Genomic DNA, 26,329 nt, shown 5'->3' on the forward strand with positions numbered 1-26,329 from the left:
TCCACTTTTGCCGAATCTCCTTGAGTTCATGGGTATCAATCTCTTAGTGACCTTTGAGGCCTGTGTTACAGGCAGATGAGTGAGGGAGGCCCAGGAGGTGTCTGTCTTTTTCTAGTCATACTGTATATGTACAGAAAGATAGGGACCAAGACCATGTGAAAGTCTGGCTTCAGACATTGTTGAAAGATATTCTAGAGCCAGGATTACCAAGTACGGGGAGTTGGAAGGAAGTATCATGGCGTGTAAAGGGTCCGAAAAACAAAGGATCAAATAAGAGGTCCCCAGCTCTGAGCTGTGTGCTCCAGACAGTAACCAGTAGCCATGTGTGGCTATTTACATTAATTAGGAGTTCCCGTCGTGGTGGCTCAGTGGTTAATGAACCCGACTAGCATCCATGAGGATGCGGATTTGATCCCTGGTCTCGCTGAGTAGGTTAAGGAGCTGGCGTTGCTGTGAGCTGTGGTGTAGGTTCGAAGATGCGGCTCAGATCCCATGTTGCTGTGGCCGTGGTGTAGGCCGGCAGCTATAGCTCTAATTTGACCCCTAGCCTGGGAACCTCCATATGCTGTGGGTGCGGCCCTAGAAGAGAAAAAAAGACCCCCCCCCCAAAAAAATTAACTGAAATTACATAAAATAAAGATTTCGGTCCTCAGTCACAGTAGACACATTGCAAGTGCTCAGTCGCCCCATGTGCCTTGGGGCTGTCGCAATAGACAGCCCAGGCATAGAATGGCTCTCTTCATCACATAAAATTCCGGTGGACAGTGCTGCCCTGGAGGGAGCAGCAGAGGGGAAGCAAGATCTGAGGTGGTGTGAAGGCGAGAAAGAGGAAGAGAGGAACATCGGTGACAGGAGGAATGATGCCGACAGACAGAATCCCCAGTCGTCAGTGTCTCAGACTTTCCCGTTTTTGAGGATCCTGACAGTTTTAGGGAGTACTGGTCAGGAATTGTGTGGAATGATCTCTCAGGAGGAACATGCCACTCTCATCAGCACATATCAAATGCTGACCACATGATTTAATCAGTGTTGATTTTAACCTTGATCACTTGGCTGAGGTCCCTCAGCCCCTTGGTTTTAAAACTTTCTACTTTTGCTCACAATGCCTAAAATTATTTTCCAGCCCAGATTTTCTTGAACTCCAGATTGAGATATCCAGCTTCATGTTCAATAGCTCTCCATGGAGCCATCTGTCAGGAAATGGTACTGACTTTAGCTTCAAAGTATTCCAGGGTGTTGGCTGCTCCACACCGTCTCTACCTCTCCTGCCCCAGCCACCATTGTCATAGACTGGCTGATGATTAACTTCCTAACTGGCTCCCTGTTACTTCTTTGCCTCCTTAGAATCCATCATCCACACAGCAGTCAGATTCACCTTTAAAAAAAGAACTTTAGTGGAGTTCCCGTTGTGGCTCCGTGGTTAACGAATCCAACTAGGAACCACGAGGTTAAAATGGGTTAACGATCCGGCATTGCCGTGAGCTGTGGTATAGGTTGCAGACGAGGCTCGGATCCCGAGTTGCTGTGGTGTAGGCCAGCGGCTACAGCTCTGATTCGACCCCTAGCCTGGGAACCTCCATATGCTGCAGGAGTGGCCCAAGAAATGGCGAAAGGAAAAAAAAAAAAAAAAAAACCACCTCAGTGACATCTACAAACACACAGGAAAAGTGCACATAGTATGAGTTTGCATTGAATTTCCACACACTGACCACATCTGGCTATCTGGCACCCAGAGCAAGAAACAGCCTGCAACTAGCAACTCCTTGGGTTCCCTTCCTGTCACTCTTCTCCCAAGAATGACTGCTGTCTTGACTTCTAAGAGCGTAAGTTACTTTGCTCTGTTTTTGTGCTTGATGTAAATGGAATCATACAATGTGTAATGTTTGAGTCTAGCTTTTTTTTTCTTTTTTTTTTTTTTTTGCTTTTTAAGGCCACACCTTGGGCACATGCAAGTTCCTAGGCTAGGGGTCAAATTGGAGCTGCAGCTGGCAGCCACAGCCACAGCAACTTGGAATCTGAGCACTGTCTGTGACCTACACCACAGCTCACGGCAATGCTGGATCCTTAACCCACCGAGTGAGGCCAGGGATTGAAGCAGCATCTTCATGGATGCTAGTTAGGTTCATTACCCGCTGAGCCACAAGGGCAACTCCCAAGTCTGGCTTCTTTTATGCAACGTTATGTATGTGAGAGTCATCTAGGATGGTGCATGAAATGGGGTTTGTTAATTGCTGCAAACTATTCTGTTGTGTTAGTGTGCCACAATTTTTATCCATTTTACTGTTGATGGACATTCAGGTAGTTCCCAGTGTTTGGCTATTATGTATCATGCTACCGTGAATGTTAGGGTACATGGGTTTGGGGAAATATACGTATACATTTATGTTGGATATATATCCAGGAATGGGATTTCTGGCTCAATAGATGCTAGGCTCATCCTTAGTATATATTGTCAAACACTTTTTTTGGCAAGTGGTTGTACACCAGCAAGTGATCTTTTAAAACATAAAAGTTAGGAACTCCTATTACTCATCATTTGAAAACCCATCAGTGGTTTATTAACTCATTCAGAATATTAGCCAAAGTTCTTACAATGGTATATAAGGCTCTGTGCAGCTGGTCTCCCAACTGGGCTTTGAACATGCTAAACGTACTTGTATCTTAGAGCCTCTGCCCTATCTGCTCCCTTTGCCTTCTTTGTCTTGTACCATGTATCTGCGTGGCCTGCTGCCTTGTTTAATTCAGATGTCTGCTTAAGTGCCACATAGCATTTCCTATCCATCTGTTTATTTTGCGCTATTTTTCCTCTTAGTGCTTACTTCCTGGCATATCTGTATGTTTAACATATCTAAAATACTATGGTTCCCACTAGAGACTTAGTGTTTTGTTAACTGGTTATCTTCAAAAACAGTGGACATTAGTAGCTGCTCAATAAATGGACAAACAAATGGATGCAGAAAATAGTTATAGTTGTACTAGACATAAGGTGTCTAGAAATTTGGGGAGAAGGGGAGTAAGGCAAATGAGATTCAAATTGATAAAAATTTAATTTTTCGTAAAATAATACACAGCTTCAAAAGACGCAGGACTTAGTGATTAAAAATAGCAACCCTTTGTCTCCTCCCAGTTCCCCCTCCCCAAAGTTGACTACTTTCCATGCTTAGTTATTTCTTATGCTTTTCAATTTGACATTTTTAAAATTTGTAGTTTTGACCTACACTGCAGCTCACGGCAGTGTCAGATCCTCAACCCACTGAGCAAGGCCAGGGAATCAAACTGGGGTCCTCATGGATGCTAGTCAGGTTCGTTAACCGCTGAGCCACGATGGAAACTCCCTTTTTTTTTTTTGCACATCTTTTCTTAAACAGCTTCCTCCCCCCACAACCCCTGGAATTTTCTGCAAGTCCTACTGTGTTTGCTTACTTCTCTTCACATAAGTGCATTATTATCCCCTACTCATTCCACATGGGGTTGTATATCCATTCTTGAGGTTGTTTTGGAGACATTTGTCCTAGAATTGCCAGCAGGAACTAGAAAACTGGACTGGCCTGTTGCCCTGAAGCTTACCTTCACAAATTAACCTAAGCATTCTATTTATCTTTTCTCCTCTGTGTAAATGTTTAACTTTGGGGTCCCAAATCAGAGTCTTTCTTGGTTTACTCACTTATCTTTGGAGAACATGTTCTTTAATCGTTCCCAGAGAAAAGATACAGGAATGGTACTTTATTTTTTAAAGATCTTGTGTATCATTTATCTATTGCCATGGTAATGCTATATAGCAAATAACTGAGAAACATCAGTTGCTCACAGTAAGTATTGGTCACATTTCTGGGTAGTTGGCTAAGGGGCCCTGCTGACCTTGGTTGGGAGTTGGCTGGCTATCGACTGGTCTCAGCTGGTCTTGGCTGGGATGACTGTGGTGACCTAGCCCTGCTTCGGATGTCTCATCCTCTTTGGGGACCAATGGTCCAGCCATGGTGTGCTCTTCATAGGGTGATGGCAGAGGGCAAAAAAATGCTTAGGTGCTTCTCTCGTATTTTAAATACAAGCTGCATATATGTATATTTTTAAAAATCCTATTTTGTAACTATAGTCAACTTATTGGACAAAAAACAGATCTGTGCAAATGTGCAAAGAAAAAAATTAAGATGAGTAACATCCTTCAGATGTCTGATGAAATGTCCCTTTCTCAGGGAGGTATTCTTTCCCTTCTTATATTAGCTAAGATTCCCCTCTAAGTCTTTTAACACTGTTGCTGTTCTCTCAAAGTATTTATCACAGTGCAGTGGTTATAGGATCTGGCATTGCCACAGCTGCAGCATAAGTCATAGACATAGCTCAGATTCAGTCCCTGGCCCTGGTTATTTGTTTCAAGTTGGTCTATCCCATTAGACCTTAACTTTCATGGAAGACAGAGACCATATCTATCAAAGGGTTAATCTAGCACCTGCAATAGTTAAGTATACAGTAAATGTCAGATAAATGAATATGATTAAATCTCAGGAAGAGGAAGTATTTTTTAGGGTTCTTTGGGGGGGGGGTTGCGGCACACACCACAAATGGAAATTACCGGGCCGAGGATCAAATCTAAGCCACAACTTCGACTTACACCATAGTTGCAGCATCACTGGATCCTTAATCCACTGTACTAGGCTGGGGATCGAACCTGAGCCACTACAGAGACAAATGCTGGATTCTTAATTTACTGTACCACAGTGGGAACTCCTTTAGGGTTCTTTTTATTGAATTTTTGTGTGTGAAGTGTGTTCTTTCTTCAAGGATTTAGCAGAAGAAGGAGGGAAAACATTACCAATTGGCACGAGAGATAAGCTGGTTCCCCTTTGGGCTTTTTGCTGGGCTCCCCTGTGCAATCAAGGTTGTGAAGCTTTGATTAGTGGTACGTTCTTTGTGGCTCTAGGGCCTTTGAATACAAATAATTGTTCTCATCAGTGTATTATGGCTCTGGGACTTGTAAGCAGCTGGAAGCGAGTGTTAATATGTGAAACTTTATTGTTCTGAGTTAGATGACAGTACTTTCACTGTTATTTCAGATGAGTGTTTGAAGGACACATTTTTAAACTCTGTGACTGAGCTGCAGTACAGTTTTATGATGGTCTTGCATTCAGTAAACTTGGGCTGCAATATATGTGAACTTCTGAATGTATGAAAAATTAATGTTAATTAAACCTAAGTTATAGAAAGCCTTCTATACATGAACTCAAAAACTAACTATAAAAACTGTTCTTTGGAGTTCCTGCTGTGGTACGAGGGGATCGGCGGCATCTCTGGAGCACTGGGACACGGGTTTGTTCCCCCTGCCTGGCACAGTGGATTAAGGACCTGGTGTTGCTACAGCTGTGGGGTAGGTTGGAGCGGTGGCTAGGAGCTGACCCCTGGCCCAGGAACTCCTTATGTCATGGGGTGGCCAAAAAAAGAAAAGGAACAACAACAAACAAACAAAAACTGTTCCTCAGCATGAGCTTAACATGGGTTTGAGTAGTTATTCAATCTGTGATGTTCTAATTAATCTTTTCAGCCTTTTCATAACTTGGAAAGAGATTCATATTTTTGTGACCCATTGTTTGGCCAATATAGATACCGACTTTAATTGTTACGATAGGAACTTGGGACAGAGTTAGAAACTGGCTCCCACGATTGAAACAGATCTTGCTCAGGTGTGATCTAAATGTTTATATTTCTTGTTAATGATAAGTTTTTGTGGTTTTTGATCTAATTAAATGGTAAATATAAATGATACTTTATATCATGGAATTTTAGATCATAAAAGGACAGTAACGTCTTAGTTTCTACTTTTCATTTTCGATAGTACTTGGATTGTGAGTTTTAGGAAGCTGCCATTGGTTGGCAGTATTTTTTTTTTTTTTTCTTTAAGGCTGTACCTGCAGCATAGGGAAGTTCCTTGGCTAGCGGTAGAATTGGAGCTACAGCTACAGCCTACGCCACAGCCATGGCAACATGGGATCCAAGCCGCATTTGTGATCTACACCACAGCTCACAGCAATGCTGGATCTTTAACCCACTGAGTGAGGGCAGGGGTTGAACCCATATCCTCATGGGTAGTAGTTGGATTTGTTTCCACTGAGCCACAAGAGGAACTATTTTTTTTTTTTTTCCTTTTTAGGGCTGCACCCGATGCATATGGAAGTTCCCAGGCTAGGGGTTAAATGAGAGCTGCAGCTGCTGGCCTATGCCACAGCCACAGCAGCACAGGATCTGAGTTGCATCTGTAACCTACCCCACTGCTCACAGCAGTACCAGATCCTTAACCCATTGAGTGGGGCCAGAGATAGAAGGCACATCCTTGTGGAAACTAGTCAGGTTCATTACTGCTGAGCCACAACAGGAACTCCTGGCTGGCTATAGTTGTTTGGTAAATATTTGTTGAATTAGTAAATGAATGTACATTATTGATAGAGGGTGAAGACTAGAGAGGTTAAACTCCAATGTTCATACAATTAGTGGAACAGCTAAGGCTAAATTGGGCAATTTAAGAAAATTAAAGAAAAGGATGACTACAGAAAGTATTATATATTAATAGAACTCACAGAAACACTAATAAAAATTTTTCTATTATTATAGTTCCTACTAACCGTTAAGAGAATTACAGTCTTTTAAGGTGTAGCAATGGCTCTACGTCTATAGGTACCAAATTTTTTGCAGGGGAAAAAAATGTGTTATTAATGACTTTAAAGAAGTATGTGTAAAAAGCTTAGGAAATAATCTCTTTAGAACAAGATATTTCTTACACAGTCAAGCCCAGAATATAAGTTAAATGGAATTGTGTGATTAAATTTCAATCACTGTTAAGGACCAAAAAACTGAATTTTGCTAATCTAACATGCAATAGAAATATGAAAGGGAAGAGTCTTATCTTTTCTGCAGCAAATGGACAAAATTCTTTGCGTAGGAAACCTTGGCAGACCTAGAGAATTCTAAATTGCTCTAATTGTTTTCTCTCTTTTTCTCACAGAAGAATTTGAACAGTTGATTTTTTTTTTTTTTGCTTTCTATCTTAAACATGTTTTTCCTCTTCTCACTCTCATGTTTAACTTAATTAGGACTCCTCTTCTGTATCTACATGTTTTGTCTGATACAGCCAAAAAGGCATTTCTAGGAGTTCCATCGTGGTGCAGTGGTTAACAAATCCAACTAGGAACCATGAGGTTGCAGGTTCGATCCCTGGCTTTGCTCAGTGGGTTAAGGATCCGGCATTGCCGTGAGCTGTGGTGTAGGTTGTAGACGTGGCTCGGATCCTGAGTTGCTGTGGCTCTCGCGTAGGCTGATGGCTACAGCTCTGATTAGACCCCTAGCCTGGGAACCTCCATATGCCTCGGGAGCGGCCCAAGAAATGGCAAAAAGACAAAAAAAGGGGGGGGGGTGTTTCTAAAACATCATTGAAAACTCTCAGAGCTTCTTTTCCTACCAAGTTCCTCATCACCAGAGCTAGATATAGGAAGTCTTTGTGGTTCCCGTGCTTCCAAGTGAATGGCCCTAAACAGGCCGGTAGCCCACAGTCTCATGTATGTTCTCGGTATTCCCTGAGTGTACTCTTGGTTGATGCGTCACCTTGCGCTACTTCAGACTCTGCCTTGGGTTCCTACTGGCTGCTCTCAGTCATATTCCTTCTAGCCATCAACTCCGTCAACATCTTGACCGAGTCATGAATACCCAGAAGCTCCTAGTGTTCAAGCACTTAATGGCTTATTCTACAGTTCTACCCAAGAGTATTTTCTTGTTTGTTTTAAATTATCAGATCAGGAGGAACTCTTTAAGCTACAGTATATCAGTTAACCACATGTCATCAAAGGACAGTAGTAAAAGCAGGATTGGGAGCATGGAGAGTTTGCCTAGTTCTCTAAGCAGAATGAATATGCCCTGCCAATGAAGAGAGACCTCAGATTTTGGTGGTTTATTATCCCTCAGCTTGGTGATAGTTTTCTCTATCTGCTAGACTGTGCCTTACCCCTGGACATTGGTGGGTTTTTTTGTTTTGTTTTTGTTTTTGTTTTTTTGTCTTTTTAGGGCTGCACCCGAGGCATGTGGAAGTTCCCAGGCTAGGGGTTAAATCGGAGCTGCAGCTGCCAGCCACAGCAATATGGGATCTAAGCCATGTCTGAGACCTACACCACAGCTCACGGCAATGCTGGCTCCTCAACCTGCTGAGTGAGGCCAGGGATCAAACCTCTGTCCTCATGGATATTGGTCAGATTTGTTACCACTGCCACAGTGGGAACTCCTGGACATTGTTTTGTGCTTGCCCTGATTCACCTGTAGTGTTCAGTGCCTCTTTGAGTTTGCAGGGTATAAATTAGCTCTGTTGTTCACTTGTCTTATTTTACTTAAAGTGATCATGTCTGGCCACTGAATCTCAAGATTACAAAGATAGTGCATTTGATTTCAGTTTGAGCGTGGGTAGTAATGGGGCATTTGGTCTCGTGAGTTCTTAGCAGCCTAAAGTAAAACCAACATGGAACTTAAAGACAAGTCAATTTCAGCTTAATATTAGTAAAATTTCCAATAAGTAGAGCTAGTAGAAAATGTTCTGGGAGTCCCCACTATGGCACAGTGGGTTAAGAACTGGACTACAGTGGCTTGGGTTGCTGCAGAGGTGCGGGTTAAACCCCTGGCCCATGCAGTGGGTTAAAGGATCTGGTGCCACGACACCTGTGGCGTAGGTTGCAGCTGCGGCTAGGATTCCATTCCTGGAGGATTCCATTCCTGGACTGGCAACTTCCACGTGCCATTAAATGGGTGTGGCCATTAAAAATATTTCTGTATTGCCCCCAGATGTGCAGTTAAATTCTTAAGGATGATTCAGCAGAAGCTAGATAAGCAATTGTAGGGTTTTATGTGGGCACTGATGTGTGGGTAGGGTGGGCTAAATGATAAGTGGTCAGACTGCTGACTCAAGGGTAAGTGCTCTGTGGTTGTAGACTAACGCAGGAGGCAAGGGGAGAAGATTTCTGGCTGGTGGTTAGTCAGGGAACAAGACGAAATTGCCCAGGGACGATATACTTGGAAGAGCGAAAGGCCACATACAAAAGCCCAGGAAGTGGAACTGCTGAAGGAAAACACGCAGAGGTAGAAAACCAGAACAGGGCAGCATACAGAGGCCTAGGGAAGAGAGTTGGAAGGAGGAAGAAGGAATTAGAGGATTTCATAGAAACGTATTTACTCTAAAGCAGTTGTCCCCAAGGTGAAGCTGCACGCACGGTCAACTGCTGGGATATTGTAGGACTCATATGTATCTTCAAACACGAATATATCTTTATATAAATATATACTTAAATATTCTTAAATTTATTTTTTCAAAGGTATTTCATTATATATATATATAATAATAGAGTGGTATTTGTGTATAACTTATAAATAAATACAACTATACTGGAGGAGGTGTAATCAACATTTAACTAATAGAACACACAGTCAAAAAATGTTTTGAGTCCTCTGTCCAAAAAATAAAATGCTCTCAGTCTCTTCTATGCTTACAGATTTCCTATTTAGGTTTAAAAACTTTTTTTTTAAATTAGGTTAAACACACAAACACACGGGAGCTCCCTGGTGGTGTAGTGGTTAGGACTCGGCGTGTTCCCTGCTGCAGCCTGGGTTCAATCCCTGTTCTGTTCTGGGAACTGAGATCCCATGTCAAGCTGCTGCATGCCCCAGCCAAAAAAAAAAAAAAAAAAAAAAAACCATACACATACTTTTTTTTTGTCTTTTTGCTATTTCTTCGGGCTGCTCCTGTGGCATGTGGAGGTTCCCAGGCTAGGGGTTGAATTGGAGCTGTAGCCACTGGCCTACGCCAGAGCCACAGCAACTCAGGATCCGAGCCGCGTCTGCAACCTACACCACAGCTCATGGCAACGCCAGATCCTTAACCCACTGAGCAAGGGCAGGGACCGAACCCGCAACCTCATGGTTCCTAGTCGGATTCGTTAACCACTGCGCCACTACGGGAACTCTAACATATACATACTTATACATAGAATACGTTCATTGTTGTGTAACCATGACCGTCTTCCATCTCCATAATTGTTTTTCTCTTGTAAAACTGAAACTCTTCCCATTACACAAAAACCCATTTCCCCCTCCTCACAGCCTCTGGCAACCATCATTCTACCGTCTATCTTCATGATTTTTTGACCACCCTAAGTATCTCATACAAGTGGAATCCTGCAGTATTTCCATCTTAGTGGTTGGCTTAATTTGCGTAATGTCTCCAAGATTTATCCATGCAGAATTTCCTTCCTTTTTAAGACTTAATAATATTCCATTATGTGTATGTACCACATTTTGCTTATTAATCAGTCCATGGCCACGTAGTTTCCTTCTTTGTTTTGGGCTGTTGTGACTAATGCTGTCAGCCACAAGGGAGTGCAGATACCTCCTCCTTTCAGGTTTTTTTTTTTTTTTTTTTTTAGCAGCATAGACCCAGAAGTGGAATTGCCAGATCATACGGTCATTCTGTTTTGAGGGACTACCACACGATCTTCCTCAGGAGCTGTACCATTTTACATTCCTATGAACAGTTCACAGGGTTTCGATTTTCCGCATCTTCATCAACACTTACTGTTTTGTGTTGGTTTTTGGTTTTTTTTTGTTTGTTTTTTGTCTTTTGTCTTTTTAGGGCCACACCTGTGGCATATGGAGGTATCTAGGCTGAGGATTGAATAGGAGTTGTAGCTGCTGGCCACAGCACTATGGGATCTGAGCTGTGTCTGCGACCCACACCTCAGCTCACGGCAATGCTGGATCCTTAACACACTGAGCAAGGCCAGGGATCGAACACGCATCCTCATGGATCCTAGTAGGGTTTGTTAACCACTGAGCCACAAAGGGAACTCCCTCAATTTGTTATTTTAACAGGTTTTTTGGGGTTTTTTTGGCATCCAATCTTTAAGGTTTTCTGTGTATAAGATCATTTCATCTGCAAACAGAATTTTACTTCTTCATTTGCAATTTGGATGCCTTTCTTTTTTTAGCCTAATCACCCTGGGTAGAATTTCTAGTACTTTGTTGAATAGAAGTGCTGAAAGTGAGTATCTTTGCCTTGGTCCTGATTTTAGAGGAAATGCTTTTTGAATCTTGGACCATTGAGTATGACGTTCTCTGAGTTTTTCACATCCAGCTTTTATTATGTTGAGGTAGTTTCCTTCTGTTGCTGGTTTGGGTGCTTTAACATGAAAGGGTATTGAATTCTGTCAGATGCTTTTTCTGTATCAATTGACATGATCATGTGGATTTTTTTTCCCCTTCATTGTGATAGGGCATATTTTAAATTTTTTTACCTCTTATTTATATCTGTTGAACCATCCTTACATTTCAGGAATCAATCCCACTTGGTCATGGTATATAATTCTTTTAATATACTTCTGACTTCCGTTTGCTGCATTTTATTGGAGATTTTTGCCTCAGTGTTCACAAGAGATGCTGGTCTGTAGTTTTCTTGTTATTGTTGCTGAAACTCGGCCTCTGTCCACTGGTGCTGAATAGAAACATGGAGACAGGATTTTGGGTGCAAGAGAAAAAGATAGCTTTTACTGCTTTGTCAGGTAAAGGAGGCCACAGCAGGCTAATGCCCTAAAGACTCTGCCCCCCATTGGGAAGAATTATGGGGAGTTTTATAGTAAAAAGGAGAAAGCCAGGTTTTTAGATAGACAATCAGAATAGGGGCAAACATGCGTTCTTCTGTCTTTGGGGGAATCTTAGTCATCAGAGCTGACATCAGGAGATCTCGGCATGATCACGATGGGGGTCTGGGCTATTGCCTAGAATAACAGTACTTGCAAAAAGGGCATATTGATCAGAGATTAGGACAAACTAGGAAAGTTTCTGGAAAAAAAACCTGTGCTAATAATCTAACCCACAAACAGTTGTGCTCAGGGTGCCTAATCTTTAGTTAACAGGTGATTGTGTTGAGGGTGCAGGACAAGGAAGGATTCTCATTTTAAGGTCTTCATTTCTAAGAGAAGTCTAAGAAATAGAAGTTTTCTCTTAGGTGTATAAGATGTCTCCATCCTTTTGTGTATCCCTTGAGAAAGAACCAGAATCCTGCCCCAAGGCTCTACTGTTGTTTCTTGATGATTCCTCCCTTGTCTTTGCAACTGTCTGAACCTGCCCCTTGGAACTTGGGGAAGGCTGTGGAGGCTGCATGAGGCCCATTTCCTAAAAACAAGAAATGGGGAACACAGAAAGGCTTTTGTGCCCAGGAGCCCACAGGGCCCTGCTTGGTTACATTATGTCTGTACCTGGCTTTGGTATCAAGTTAATGCCAGGCTCACAGAATGAGTTTGAAAGTATTCCCTCCTTTTCCATCTCTTGGAAAAGTTTGAGAAGGATTGGGGTTAGTTCTTTAAGTGCTGGATAAAATCCACCAGTGAAGCCATCAGGTCCAGGGCATTTCTTTGTTGGGAGAGTTTAGATTACTGAATCAATCTCTGTATTAGGTATAGGAATAATCAGATGTTCTCTTTATTCATGATTTATTCTCAGATTTTTTGGTTCTAGGAATTTGTCCGTTTCACCTCGTTATAGAATTTCTTGGCATCCAATTGTTCACAGTACGCCTATCTTTTTTATTTCTGTAGAACCAGTGCTAATATTCCACTTGCATTAAATTTGAGAAGTTTTCAGCCATTATTTCTTCAAATACTCTTTCTGCCCATTTCTCTTTCTCTCTGTTCTTGTGGGACTCCTACCGTGCACATGTTGGTTGGCTTGATGGTTCCCACAGTTCTTTTAGGCTCTGTTTGCTTCCATCTTGTTTCTTTTTTCAGACTCAGTAATTTCTTTTTTTTTGTCTTTTTGCCATTTCTTGGGCCGCTCCCGCGGCATATGGAGGTTCCCAGGCTAGGGGTCGAATCGGAGCTAGAGCCACCAGCCTACGCCAGAGCCACAGCAACGCGGGATCCGAGCCACGTCTGCAACCTACACCACAGCTCACGGCAATGCTGGATCGTTAACCCACTGAGCAAGGGCAGGGATCGAACCCGCAACCTCATGGTTCCTAGTCGGGTTCATTAACCACTGCGCCACGATGGGAACTCCTAGACTCAGTAATTTCTATTGTCCTTTCTTCATGTTCACTCAGTCTTTTGTCAACTGGAATCTGCCTTTGACTCCTAATGAATTTTTCATTTCAGCTGTGTACTTTTTAGCTTCAGAATTTCCTTTTTTCCTGTTTTCTCTTTAATAATATTTCCATTTTGCTCACACATTGTTTTCTTGACTTCTTCCATATCTCCATTTTGTCTTTCAGGCATCTTTAAGACAGGTACTTTGAAATATTTGTCTCATATATCAGCCATCTTTCAAGGATAGGTTTCTATTGTTTTGTTCTTTCTTTCTTTCTTTTTTTTAAATGGGCCATACTTTGCTCTTCCTTTATGTGCCTTGTGATTTCACTTAATTTTATGTTTAATGAACACTGGGATTTTAGGTTTAATAATGTGGTCAGTCTAGAAGTCAGATTTTCTCCTTCCTCTTGCTTGTTTTGCTAATTGTTGTTTTTGCTTTTAATTGTTGTAGGTGGCTCTTTGCTATCAGAGAGAATCAGCCTGAGGTATAAATGTATGGTCTTCCCAGGTCATAATCTTTTTACTACTTTCTAATTTTCTCCATGTATGCAATTGTCTTTAAATGTCCTAGTCTTTAATGTCTGGCTTCAGAAAGGGGAAAAGGGGAAAAATGAGAAAGAAGGGGTCTGGCCTTTTAAATCCCCTGGAAGTCACTTCAGCCAGAAGGGCAGGGGCTGTGACAATGCAGAGGAGGCATAGTGATAATGGCCACTCATCTCCTATCTGCGCTGTGTGATCAGCAATCAGCAGTCAGAGCAGAGTGCCCCAGTATTTGGAGGACAGGGTCCTTTTTGCCCACCCTCGCTCCCAGGGCTCGGTGTGGAGGATGGGTAGCCACCTAAGTCTTCCCCTGGAAGTTGGAAGCCTTCAAAGTTCCAAAATAGTTAAATCGACAGATTTTGTCAGTGCAGTCGATGTCTAGGTGGGGAGATAGCTTCCGGTGCTTCACCCTCTGTCGTCTTCCCAGAATCCTCTCCCCCAGTTAGTTGTATAAATACTCACTCATCAGAATTTGACTGGATGTTAACTTTTTGCCCAACCCTAATGACGTGATGAAGACTTAGAGACACGTAGAAGATACCGCCCCCGACTGGTTAGGGCAGTGTCTCAGTTATCTGTTGCTGCCTAACAAACCACCTCCAAGTTGAGTGACTCAATACAGCCACCATTTTATTGGTTCAGGAATTCATCGTGAATGGTTACCTCTGCTGCAATGACGGGTCTCCATTCACCTGGTGGCTGGAAGGTCTGAGGTGGCCTCACTGATCATGCTGGCTGTCACCTGGAGTGCCATGGTTCTCCTCTCTATGTCCACTCTTGCCATGTGGTCACTCATCCTCGGGGCCTTTCTCTCTGCATGGCCTTCTCTCTAGCAGGATAGGCTGAGCTTCTTTACGTGGTACCTGGTTTCCCAGGAGGTGGAAGCTGTCAGGCCCCTTTGGGTTGAGGCCAGGCCCTGGCACAGTGGTCACATCTGAAGATTCTATCGATCAAGTCACAGGGGAGCTCAGGGTCAGGTAGAGAGGAAACAGACTCTACCTCTTGGTGGGAGAAGTAGTTCTATGTCTGCAGGTTTAGGAGGAGTTGCTGGTACCTGTCTTTGCAGAATATCCAGCACAGGCGTCTATAGACAGTCCCTTGAATCAATATAGAATCAAAATAGCTGAATTAGAATGAAGTTGAAATTGAAGGTAAGATGTTGACTGCACCCATTTTCTCTCCTGTTAGGATGTACACTCCATGAAGGCAGGGATTTTTATTTGTTTGGTTCACTGCTTTCTTCCCGGGCCTGAGAGCAGCGCCTTGCTCAGTGATTATCCCCTGACTGCTTGCTGAGGACACAGTAGCAGAAGGCTCGGTACAAACTAGCTCCAACAGAGACAGTGTGAGTCTGCAGCCAAGTCTGCAAAGAGAGTGATAAACAGGAACCAGTGCCTCAGGGGTGGGAGGTGGCATTTGTTCACTATTCCACAGCACTGAGTGCCCTCCTTTGCCAGACGTCAGGGGGACGTAAGAGACCTCCCCTTGAGGAGGGGGGGTCCCAGCATCTCGGTGTGTGACATGCGCTAAAACATGGAAGAGAGAGAGGAGTCGTCTTGGGATGGCAGGGGAGGCTCCTGCACGGGCGTGCTCAGGTGGGACTGAGCAAGGCGTGTGTGACTGAAGCTGAGATGGAAAATGATGGGTATGGGGCAGGTGTGCCTGAGAAAATCGAGAATCTTGAAAATAGTCACCTGCAGGGTGTATTTATCAGATAAGTGATAAGGATCTCCTCCTCTAAGTCCTTAAATGTGTGAGTTACATGATGAAAACTAGATTTGAGATGGTTTCTGATTATGTGCTGCAAAAATTTTTACATCAGTGATAAGGAAAGTGTCGGTGATGGTCATTCATTATTAGGATTGGTGAGTTTGTAGACATGATTATTCCCCTTACTTGGTTCTGTAATGCTTTAGACATTAACAAAGATCATTGCCAAGTATATGTGTCAGGGTGGAAGGCAAAAATACGTTAATTATTGGTTTGTAGTAGTATCTTCCTTCCCCTCCCTCCTTCCACCAAAGGGAAGTGATCACAGCCCTTGTTGTGAGTGAACCGGAAGAGGAGGTGGATGCAGGATGGAGAGGAGCTTCGGCGCTCTCTTGTGACTCGGTGGGCTAAGGATCAGGTGTTGCCACTATAGTGGCTTGGGTTGCTGCTGTGACTCCAGTTCAATCCCTGGCCCAGGAACTTCCACATACCATGGGGAAAAACTGAAAGATGGAGAGTTTTTGAACATTGAGTTCCATTATGTGAACAGGTGTAATTTTAAAGTCCCTCTTTCCTGAGTAACCTCTGTCCATATAGTGAAGCAAACCACCGTCTCAGAAGAGCTGGCACCATGTCTGGATGAGCAGGGAACCTTCCATTGTCTTTTGATCACCTTGAACAGCTTCTGAAGAAAATTACTTTTGCTTCAGTGAATAACTTTTGTCTTACCTAAAAACTTAGCTCTGATCTTCATTTTTCTTCCCCTTTTTTCCAGGATACTGGAGTAAATAAGTTTTTTTGTTTGTTTGTTTTTTAATTGAGGCTTGCCTGTTATGGCAGGGAAGGAAAAATACTTTGTTTTATGTGAGTTCTTAGTTTGAGTCCTATCTACCTGCCTCCAAGAAAATGAAACATTGAAAGGTACTTAGGGTTTTTTTTTAAAAATGTCCTTGACTCAGTTTTTCAACTCTAGGGCTCCTGGTTCATAGAAGGTAACTGGTGACAGAAGGAACAGTGTCATTCATAATAACAGTCGTCACAGCCCCTTACCTTGTGTGTCCATTGGCTTTCAGGTGAACAGGGCACAAGGCCAGTGAGAGAGGTGAGGAGAGAACAAGCCTGATTCCTGGTCTGGAAACTCCTCGCCGAATCTTCATACTGGTTTTACTTATTTATTTATTTTTAAATTCATCTGTGTCTTTTGTTAACCAACATAAATTACTTGTTTTCTGGTTTCTCGAAACAGCAGATTAGACAGCATTTGCTGCAATAATGTCTGTCCAAGTGGTTGGCTGTTAAAACTCTAGCACCGCGTTCATCAGAAGGACCTGGGCAAAGGCGGCTGGTTTTACCGGTCCCGTCCACCTTATTTTCAGGGCAGCCAGCTTAACCTTCTTTCTCGTAGGTTTGTTCTTCTTGGGGGTGGCGTGAGATAAGGTCTCAACACAAGATGAGGAGTGGACTTCTTTGAATGTTGTAGTCAAAGTCCTCTTCCAGTTGTTTACCAGCAAAGCAAATTCTTTGCTGATCAGGACTGAGGAGGAGGAGGAATTCCGTCCTTATCTGGATCTTGGCCTTTGCATTTTCTATTGCATCTGACGGCTCCGCCTGGAGAGTGATGGTCGTCACTGTTGTCTGCATCTTGGCTGCAGTTCCAGTGCAGATGGCAGGTTTGAAAGCCCTTTAGTGTGATCCTGATCCCGTTTCTAATGTCTTCCCCCTCTTTGGTTTGGGAGGTGCGAGGGAGACGTCTCTGTCCCTTCCTTGATGTGCGGTGCCTTGAATGGTTGTTTGAGGGTGTGGAATTGTAAAGATACTCAAGTGTACCTTCTCATAGCTTCTATCCTGACCTCCAACCAAATGGAGAATTTGCATTGTTGTTGGACAGTAAGATGAAATCTTTCTCTTCATGATGGAGACTCGTCCAGAAGAAAACTCTACCCCTCTAGGTTCTTCTGGCTGGTCTAAGCATCACATTGACACAAGTTGGATTAACAGAAAATGAAATTTAATTTTGGGTTGCCAGATGGGATGGGAGTATGGGGAGAAGATAAATAGGTAAAAGATATTAACAGGTACAAACTAGGAGCCGCAAAATGAATGAGTCATGGGTATGAAATAGACAGTGTGGGAATATGGTCAATAATTAATATGTTTGAATGGTGATAGATCATGACGACTTACCATGGTGACTATTTTGAAATGTCCAGAAATAGCAAATCACTATGTTTGTAATAAGGACTAAGGTAATTTAATAGATCAACCATACTTCAAAAACAAATACCCAGTGAAAAAGAGATCAGATTTGTGGTTACCAGAGGCACAGGGGAGAGGGAAGAGGAACTGGATGAAGGTAGTCAAAAGGTAGCACCTTGGCAGTTATCAGATTATTAATTGCTACAGATGTAACATACAACATGATAAATATAATTAGCAATGTTGTGTTATAGATGAAAGTTGTTAGGATTTACTCTCAAGAATTCTCATCACAAGGTTCTAGGTCTTTGTGTATATATGAGATGATGAAAGTTCACTAGTCTGATCACTTCATGGTATCAAATTATTATACTGTACGCCTTAAAAGTTATACAGTGCTGTGTATGTTAAGTATGTGTCTGTAGGAGTTCTTATTATGGCTCAGCTGGTTAAGAACCCCACTAGTATCCATGAGGATGCAGGTTCAATCCCTGGCCTTGCTCAGTGGCTTAAGGATCTAGCATTGCCATAGGTTGCAGATGTGGCTCAGATACGGGGTGGCTGTAGCTGTGGCTGGCAGCTGCAGCTCTGATTTGACCCCTAGCCCGGGAACTTCCATGTGCTGCAGGTAAGGCTCTAAAAAGAAAAAAAAAAAAGAAAAAAAAGAAAAAAAAGAGAAAAAAACCCAAACTTGGAATATTTGAGGGAGTGAGGAAGGCCTGTCTTAAACTAGCTTAAAATCTTAAATACAGTGTTTTTCAAAAAATGTTATATTATCATTTGTGTGTGTGTATATGTTTATATGAGGTAAAAACTTAAATCACATAGTACCTAGCATGATCCTTAAGGAGTTTGCAATTACCTGAGCCTTTGTTTTGCATGTAAATGGATCCTTCTAAGTGCTTGAGGCTACTTGGAAAGGGTTCTTGATAGTTTAACCAGTAACCCTTCAAGTCTTGGTTATACTCAGAATTTAGTAAACCGCATGGCTAGGGTGAAAGTCCCTGTAGCTCAGCTGCATGAAGTATTACATTATTAAGTAGAATGAAATTACTTGGATTTTTTTTTTTTGTAGAGAATCTACCGTGCTCTTCATATAGACGTGCATCTGCCAGACTATTACATCTGTTGCACATACACTGATGTGTACGTGTGTATGTACAGTCCCTGAGCATACTGCATATATGTGGACGATTTGAGGACATGATCTTTGGGTATAAACTAGACTAAGCTTTCTGAGGGCAAGAATCCTAAGCCTTGGCAGTCTTTCAAAGAAAACATATTTGGAGTTCCTCCGTAGCAGGTTAAGGATCCAGGGTTGTCACTACAGTGGCTTGGGCTGCTGCTGTGGCACTAGTTCAATCCCTGGTTCAGGAACTTCCACATGGCGTGGGCATGCCCAAAACAACAACAGAGTAAACATATTTGCCAAATACTGCTCTGGTGCCCACCTTAGAGGGGGGCAGCCTTTATGAGGAGCAGCTCCAGTTCCTTTCTGCTTTTCTGTTTGGGTGCTAATGAATGGGGGGGGGCAGTATGTGTTGGGGGGAGGCTGGGAGGTTGAGCTGGGCGCCGTCAACCTACTAGTGAGTGGAGTCTGATTCCTGCCTGTTCCTTGGAGTCTGATTCTCTGGCTTCCACGTCATGATTACAGTAGATGATGCTCCCAGTATTAAGGTCACTGAGTTTGGGTTGGTACTTATGGTGGTGTGGCTATTGTACGAAATATCCAAAATTCTGTTGTTGGAGAGATCAGAACCTGCTGGGGTGACCCTGTTATTTTTTTTCCTCTTGAAACTGAGGTGTAGTTGCTATACAATATTATATAAGTTACAGGTGTTCAATATAGTCATTATTTTTGCTAGATATTTATCAAATTTATTGACCTTTTGAAAGAAACAAAGTGGTTTTATCTAATTGTTTTTCTGTCTTCAGTCATTAGAACAGTGGTACCTCTACCTTTTTTCATCTCCCCTCTTATAATTCCAGTTTGTGACATCTTTTTATTTTTTATCATAAAAAGTAAAGGACTTTTATATGATCAGAGCTAGTGAGATGTTGATTTCACTCTGTAATGTAAGCGCAGTTAAGATGTCTTTGACTTGTATAGAGGTTGAATCTGTAAATCACTTACATTCTTGACTGTGTAAATACTGTTCACTTCCTGGTACTGTGCCTTGATTACATTTCCATCTGTAGAGTCTATTTTCTCATTGCTTTTCGTTGTTGTTCTTTGAGGCATGTGCCTTTATCATATGCTGAATTGTTTTCAGATTGCCCATTTTATTCTAGTCTACTGAGTTGTTTCTCCCTCCCCTCCCTGGAGCCCATGCTACTCCAGACTAGACTGGTTACTCTTTAGGCCTTTCTCCTAGTTGTCATCCTGTGAATTCTCATTATTGCTTTCCTAGTTTAGATTGTTTCCTGAATCCCTTATTTCTTCCTTTCTTCACATACTCCCTGATTATGATGGAACATAGCCACAAGGACCATCTTATGAAAGATATGAAGAAACTATGCTTTCTGAATCCTTTTATTCAGCCTGTATATGTAGTGGCTAATTGGGTTGGGTGTGGATTTCTAGGCTGAAAAAAATTTTTTTTATAGATTGCTTTACTGTCTACTAGCACCCAGTCTCTTTTTTAGATTTAGTATTTTTTTAAAAGTTTTATTGAAGTATAGTTGATTTTAAAATGTGATAATTTCTGCTGTACCACAAAGTGACTCAGTTGTACACACAACCATTCTTTGTCAGATTCTTTCCCCATGTAGATTATCATAGAATATTGGGTAGAGTTTCTGACCTATTACAAAAGGTCCCCATTGGCCAGTCATTCCATATACCACAGTGCTAGACTCAGTCTTACTAGTGAGGAGGCCAATTTTACCCTAATTCTTGTTTCGTTATAGAGGACTGATTTTATACTTGATTTTTGAAAGATTGCAATGATAGGTCTTGATATAAATCTTAAAAATGTTGTTATATTAGTTTTTTCTGTGGTGCAGTGGGTTAAGAATCTGACTGTAGCAGCTCAGGTCACTGCAGAAGCATGGGTTTGATCTCTGGCCCAGCACAGTGGATTAAAGGATCCAGCACTGCCACAGTTGCAGCATAGGTTGCAGTCCTTGGCCGGGGAACTTCCATATGCTACAGGTATAGCCATAAATTTTTTTGTTGTTGTTGTTACATTAGCCATTGATAGGCCATTTTAGTTGGAAGGTGAATGATCTTTCTAAATACTACTTTGATAGTTTTCTCTATTTTCTTTCTGAATCCATTAACTATGTGAACTCTTAGAGTTACTGACTGCTGTGTAACAAACTACCCCAAAAGTTGTTTGAAAATAATCATTTTATCAGACTCACAGTTTGTGTGGATTTCAGACATGGCATAGCAGGGGTGGCTTGCTCTGTACTCTGAAGTCTGGGGCTTCAGCTGAGAAGACTTGAAAGGCAGGCTTAAACAGCTGGAGGCCAGAATCATCTGGAGACTTCTCATGTATCCAGTGTCCACTGGGTCAAGTTGAAGGCTGTGCTCAGCTGAGACTATTGACTGGAGCACCTACAGCTGGTCTCTGTGTAACTCGAATCAGCACAGCATAGCGGTTGTATTCTGAGCAGGAGAATCTGCAGAGGGAGCTTTAGAAGGGGGCCTCTCCAGACATCAGGCATCCCAAGAGAACAAGAAGAAACTGCTAGGGTTCTTCTGACCTAGTCTTAGAAATTGCATTAGTTCTGCTCCATTCTTTGGGTTACTTGTGCGTCAGCAGGATCAGCCTGGACCCAAGGGGAGGGGAATCACACCCCATATCGCTCCATTACAGAAGAGAGAAACAGCACAGTGCTGGGCTTGTAGTCCAGCTACATGGAAAAAGAACATCTCTGAGTACTGAAATACTTTTTTTGTTTTGTTTTTTTGTTTTGTTTTGTTTTCTGTCTTCTTAGGGCCACACCCGCCACATATGGAGGTTCCCAGGCTGCGGGTCGAATTGAAGCTGTAGCTGCCGACCTGCGCCACAGCCACAGCAATGCCAGAACTGAGCCATGTCTGTGACCTACACCACAGCTCATGGCAACGCCAGATCCTTAACCTGTTGAGTGAGGCCAGGGATCGAACCCTCAACCAAATGGTTCCTACTCGTGTTTATTTCTGCAGTGCCACGATGGGAGCTCTTGAAATATTTAAATTTTGATGATACCTCCAGGTGAGTTCCTGTCCCCAAGGAGTATTTTCTAGCTCGAGAGCCCAGTCACAAAAACAGGGAGTAAAGTATAAACAGAATAACCAAAAGATCCGTTTAAGATAAGCAGTGAAGTAAGAGAGAGAAAGTAAAAGTGAGGTTGAGCGTTTGGTCAGGAAGTGATGGGGAGGGTCTCAGTGGTTGTAGGGTCACAGGTCAAAGGGAGCAGAGTGCGCTAACCAGCCCTGTTTAGGAACCAGCCACTCCTGGCCTGGAGCGCTGATCTGTCAGTTCAGAAACATGGCACCACACTCGCTCAGGAGCCTGTTACTATCAAGAAAAACCCAGGTTCCTTAATGCTGGGAGGACCAGGGGGAAAAAAGACTGGATTTCACATTGCATTGACATATGTGTGTTCTTTATTCTGAAGCCAAGTATTTTTTAAAGAACAGAGATAAAGTCTTTTTTGTCACCTGAGTGAAAAATCTCTCTGAACATCTGGAAATGAGGTACGTACATGTCTCCTTCAGTGTAAGGAGAATGAATGTGTTTATCATAGTAGATGTATTTAGTTTATCTGACCATATACAATTGATCCATTGGAATGTCCCCCCCCATAGAAGATAAAAATTTTTGTGTGTGAATTTGAAATACCATTTGAAGAAATACAACATGGGCTCTCTGAAAGCACATGGCTTATGAGTGCCTCACATAAACGTTACCCCCATGTTCTTAGGGGCGTTCTTCTTCAGTTGTGTTAATTTCTTGCCACACGGTCCTAGCCAGAGCAGAAGGGTAAAGAAGAAAGCCATGTTCCTAACGTCGCAACTTCCTTTTGTTTTTTTCCTACAGTAAGAAAAGTAATATTCTGTGTTACCACAATTAATGCTTAGGCTACTAAGATAGCCCATAAGTTTATTGACTCTATTATTGCTGAGTCCAATACTCTGTTTTAAATAATCGATTTTAGAAACTCTAATAAGTAGCTTTTTTTTTTTTTTTCTTTTTTAGGGCTGAACCCATGGCATACAGAAGTTCCCAGGCTAGGGGTCAAATTGGAGCTGCAGCTGCCGGCCTACACCACAGGCACAGCCACGCCAGATCTGAGCTGCATTTGGGACCTATACCACAGCTCACGGCAATGCCGGATCCTTTAACCCACCGAGCAAGGCCAGGGATCAAACTCACGTTCTCATGGATATTAGTTGGGTTTGTTACCTCTGAGCCACGATGGGAACTTCTAATAAGTAGCTTTTGATGAAAAATCTTATCACTACTTATGGCATTATTCCTGTGGGAAATTTTATTTCTGATTTAGAAACATCTTTAGTACAACCTACTTATAACTTAGATACTGAGTATATGTAAAATTTGTTTCAAATTCCGATGAATAATTTAAGTATAATGGAAAAACAGATGTGAAATATTAGTGTTTTGATTTCCTTATATATGTATGCAGCACCTATCTAATCTGTAAATTTCACATTCTATAGACCAGCTATGTTTGAATCAGCCATTAAATAAAAAAGTAAACTGTAATTTCTATGAAAAGCCATTTTAGGAAAAAGACCTAAATAATATAGATGAAAGGTATCATTGTGTGATCCTGTATGAAGTTTCTAATCAATGTAATGTATTTCATCCAGAGATAAAGAAAGCTGTAAAATTTAAGTAAGAAGGATATGTTTGGAGTTCCCTGGTGGCCTAGTGGATAAGGGTCCGGTACTGTCACTCTTGTGGCTCCATTTCAATCCCTGGTTTGGGCACTTTTCCATACCGCAGGCGTGGCTTTATATGTATATGTATAAAGCAAGAAGGGTATGTTTACTTTTATTGGCAGTCCCATTAGATTTCTGACGTGATTTTATAGTTCATTTTCTACCCCTTATAAAAATGACTGAGTATGTCATAATGTGTAGCAACTAAAGGAATTAAACATTGAAATAATAAAAGAATAAAGTGACATTACCTTTAGACTTCACGAAGGTTTAGAACAGATATTTCCTTGAGAATAAAAAGTTGTGGATTTAATATGACTTGCACTGCCCAGGACATCTACCATATTTATAGCCTCATTTCAGCATTCAAGTTTAATTCCTACCCCACCCCTCCATTTCTGAATATCTGTAAATTATAGAGAGTTTGTAAAAATCTCTTTTGATGCCATGTAAAATTGTACCCACCTAGGTGGCTTTTATAAAAGCATTTTCCAGAGTACTTATGTCCTGCTTCATAAAAGCAGGATTAGTTCCTTATTTATACTGAAGCCCCTTTATGTTTCTTACTCTTACTGCAGACGTGACTTCAGGCAGTGGGGTGGGAGCTCAGTGAATGCAGACTTCTCATATTTGCAGAGTAGTTTTACCAGCATCTAGAGCAAGGAAAGCCCTCCAGGCTTTATGTAGTGTGGTGGCAAAGGAAATGGCCTGGCTAACTGCATCAATATGCATAATTGACAAGCTACTCAATACTCCTAAAGATAAGTACTTTCCACTCTGCTTTGGCTATCAAATGTAACCCCATTTAAGTATTATATTATTCTCAGGCTACTATTTTGTTCTAGAAATGAGCAAGTATCCTTAATGTATACTTAGTAATTCAGAGTGAACAACTTCGAGGAACTTGAAAAATACTGCATTGCCTCTCGGCTGGATGGTCTTTAAAACCTCAGTGCGATGGTGATGTGTGATCTATAGCCCTTAAAAAAGGACCAGGTAAGGCACCCAGATTGGAAAGAAAGAAGTAAAACCATCTCTGTTTGGAGATGACACGACTTGTATGTAGAAAATTCTAAGGAATCCACTGCAAAACTTTCAGAATTAATGAGTTCAGTAGGATGGCAGAGAGGGTACAAGAGCGAGAAAGAGACAAAAGTCACTTGTGTTTAGATACATGCACAGTGAAAAATCCAACAATGAAGTTAAGAATTTTATCTACAGTAGAACAGAACACTTAGGAATGTATTTAACCAAAAAAACCTGTAAAACTTGTACTCGGCAAGCTACAAAAAAATCCCTGAGAAAGATCCCTGTGGCTCAGCAGTAACGAACCTGGCTAGTGTCCATGAGGATGCAGTTCCATCCCTAGCCTTGCTCAGTGGGTTAAGGATTCGATGTTGCTGGGAGTTGTGGTGTAGGTTGAAAACGTGGCTCAGATCTGCAGTTGCTGTAGCTGTGGTATAGGCTGGCAGCTGCAGCTTCTATTCAACTCCTAGCCTGGGAACTTCCATGTGCTGTAAGTGCAGCCCTAAAAAGCAGAAAAAAAAAAAAAAAATCATTGAATGTCCAGAATAGGCAAATCTGTAGAGACAGAAAGTGAATTAATGCTTGCCTAGCGGTGGGAGTAAGGGGTTGGAAGACATGGGAATGACTGCTGATTGGTATGGTTTCTTTATGAAACCATAAATTCTGCAATTTTAGATAGCGGTGATGTGCAGCTCTGTGAATATACTAAAAATACCATTGATTTATATACTTTGGGTGAAATGTATGGCTTGTGAATTACATCTTATAGCTGCTTTAAAAAGGGGGGGGGGAGTTGCTTTGTGGCTCATGGGTTAAGGATCCCCTGTTATCACTGCTGTGGCTCAGGTTACAGCTATGGCACGGGTTCAGTCCCTGGCCCGGAAACTTATTCATGCTGCAGGAGTGACCAAAAATTAAAAAAAAAAAAAAAATTAAAAAGGGGGGTGGGAGGATAAAGTAGATCTAGAAACATTGATGAAAAGATACCTACAATTTACCAATATAAAAATAACGCATATTCCTGGTTAAAAATTCTTTTGAACACTACAGAGCTCAACTTGAGGCATTGAAACTTTGTTTTCATTTTCTCTGCATAAGCTAGCTGGATTCGTATTTTCTTTAGGAACTTTATGGAAACTGGAAATTTTGATAAGTCATAGAATAAATTTTGTTTTAGTTTGCCTTGTATGTAGGTACCATAATTAGCTTTCAGAATTTAAATGTTTTGATTCAATTATAGTAAGAATTTACTTAGTTGTTTTTTTTTTGTCTTTTTGTCTTTTTGCCTTTTCTAGGGCCGCTTCCGCAGCATATGGGGGTTCCCAGGCTAGGGGTCTAATTGGAGCTGTAGCCACCGGCCTACACCAGAGCCACAACAACTCGGGATCCGAGCTGAGTCTGCAACCTACACCACAGATCACAGCAACGCTGGATCCTTAACCCACTGAGCAAGGCCAGGGATCAAACCCACGACCTCATGGTTCCTAGTCAGATTTGTTTCTGCTGTGCCATGGTGAGAACTCCTGCTCCTGTCCCTTCTAAAGGTAATAATCACTGCCCTGGCTTCAGTGTTGATAATTTTCCTCTTTTTGTACTTTATGTAAATTAAAACATGTAAGTATTCTCTTGGTCCACTTCTTTTTTTTTTTAGTTTTTTTTGGCTGTACCTACAGCATGCAATGTTTCTGTGTCAGGGTTCAAACCCGCACCATAGCAGTGTCCTGAGCCACAGCAGTGACAATGCCAGATCCATAACTGTTAGACCACAAAGGAACTCCAGGGCCTAGAGTTGTGTTTGAGGGAAGATTTTTAGTTATGGATTTATTTTGTAGATACAGAATTATGTACTATTTCTAATTTT

General features: G+C 41.9%; 1 protein-coding gene and 1 pseudogene across 2 annotated transcripts in view; one reads left to right on the plus strand and one right to left on the minus strand.

Annotated features, from left to right (window-relative positions):
* Nucleotides 1-26,329, plus strand: part of CNNM2 (cyclin and CBS domain divalent metal cation transport mediator 2) — a 160,811-nt gene that overhangs the window by 55,558 nt on the left and 78,924 nt on the right. The gene's annotated exons all lie outside the window — the stretch shown is intronic.
* On the minus strand, nt 16,566-16,988 carry LOC125116114 (ubiquitin-40S ribosomal protein S27a-like; annotated as a pseudogene).

The sequence above is a fragment of the Phacochoerus africanus genome, chromosome 15, assembly GCF_016906955.1.
Source record: "Phacochoerus africanus isolate WHEZ1 chromosome 15, ROS_Pafr_v1, whole genome shotgun sequence".
Lineage (NCBI taxonomy): Eukaryota > Metazoa > Chordata > Mammalia > Artiodactyla > Suidae > Phacochoerus > Phacochoerus africanus.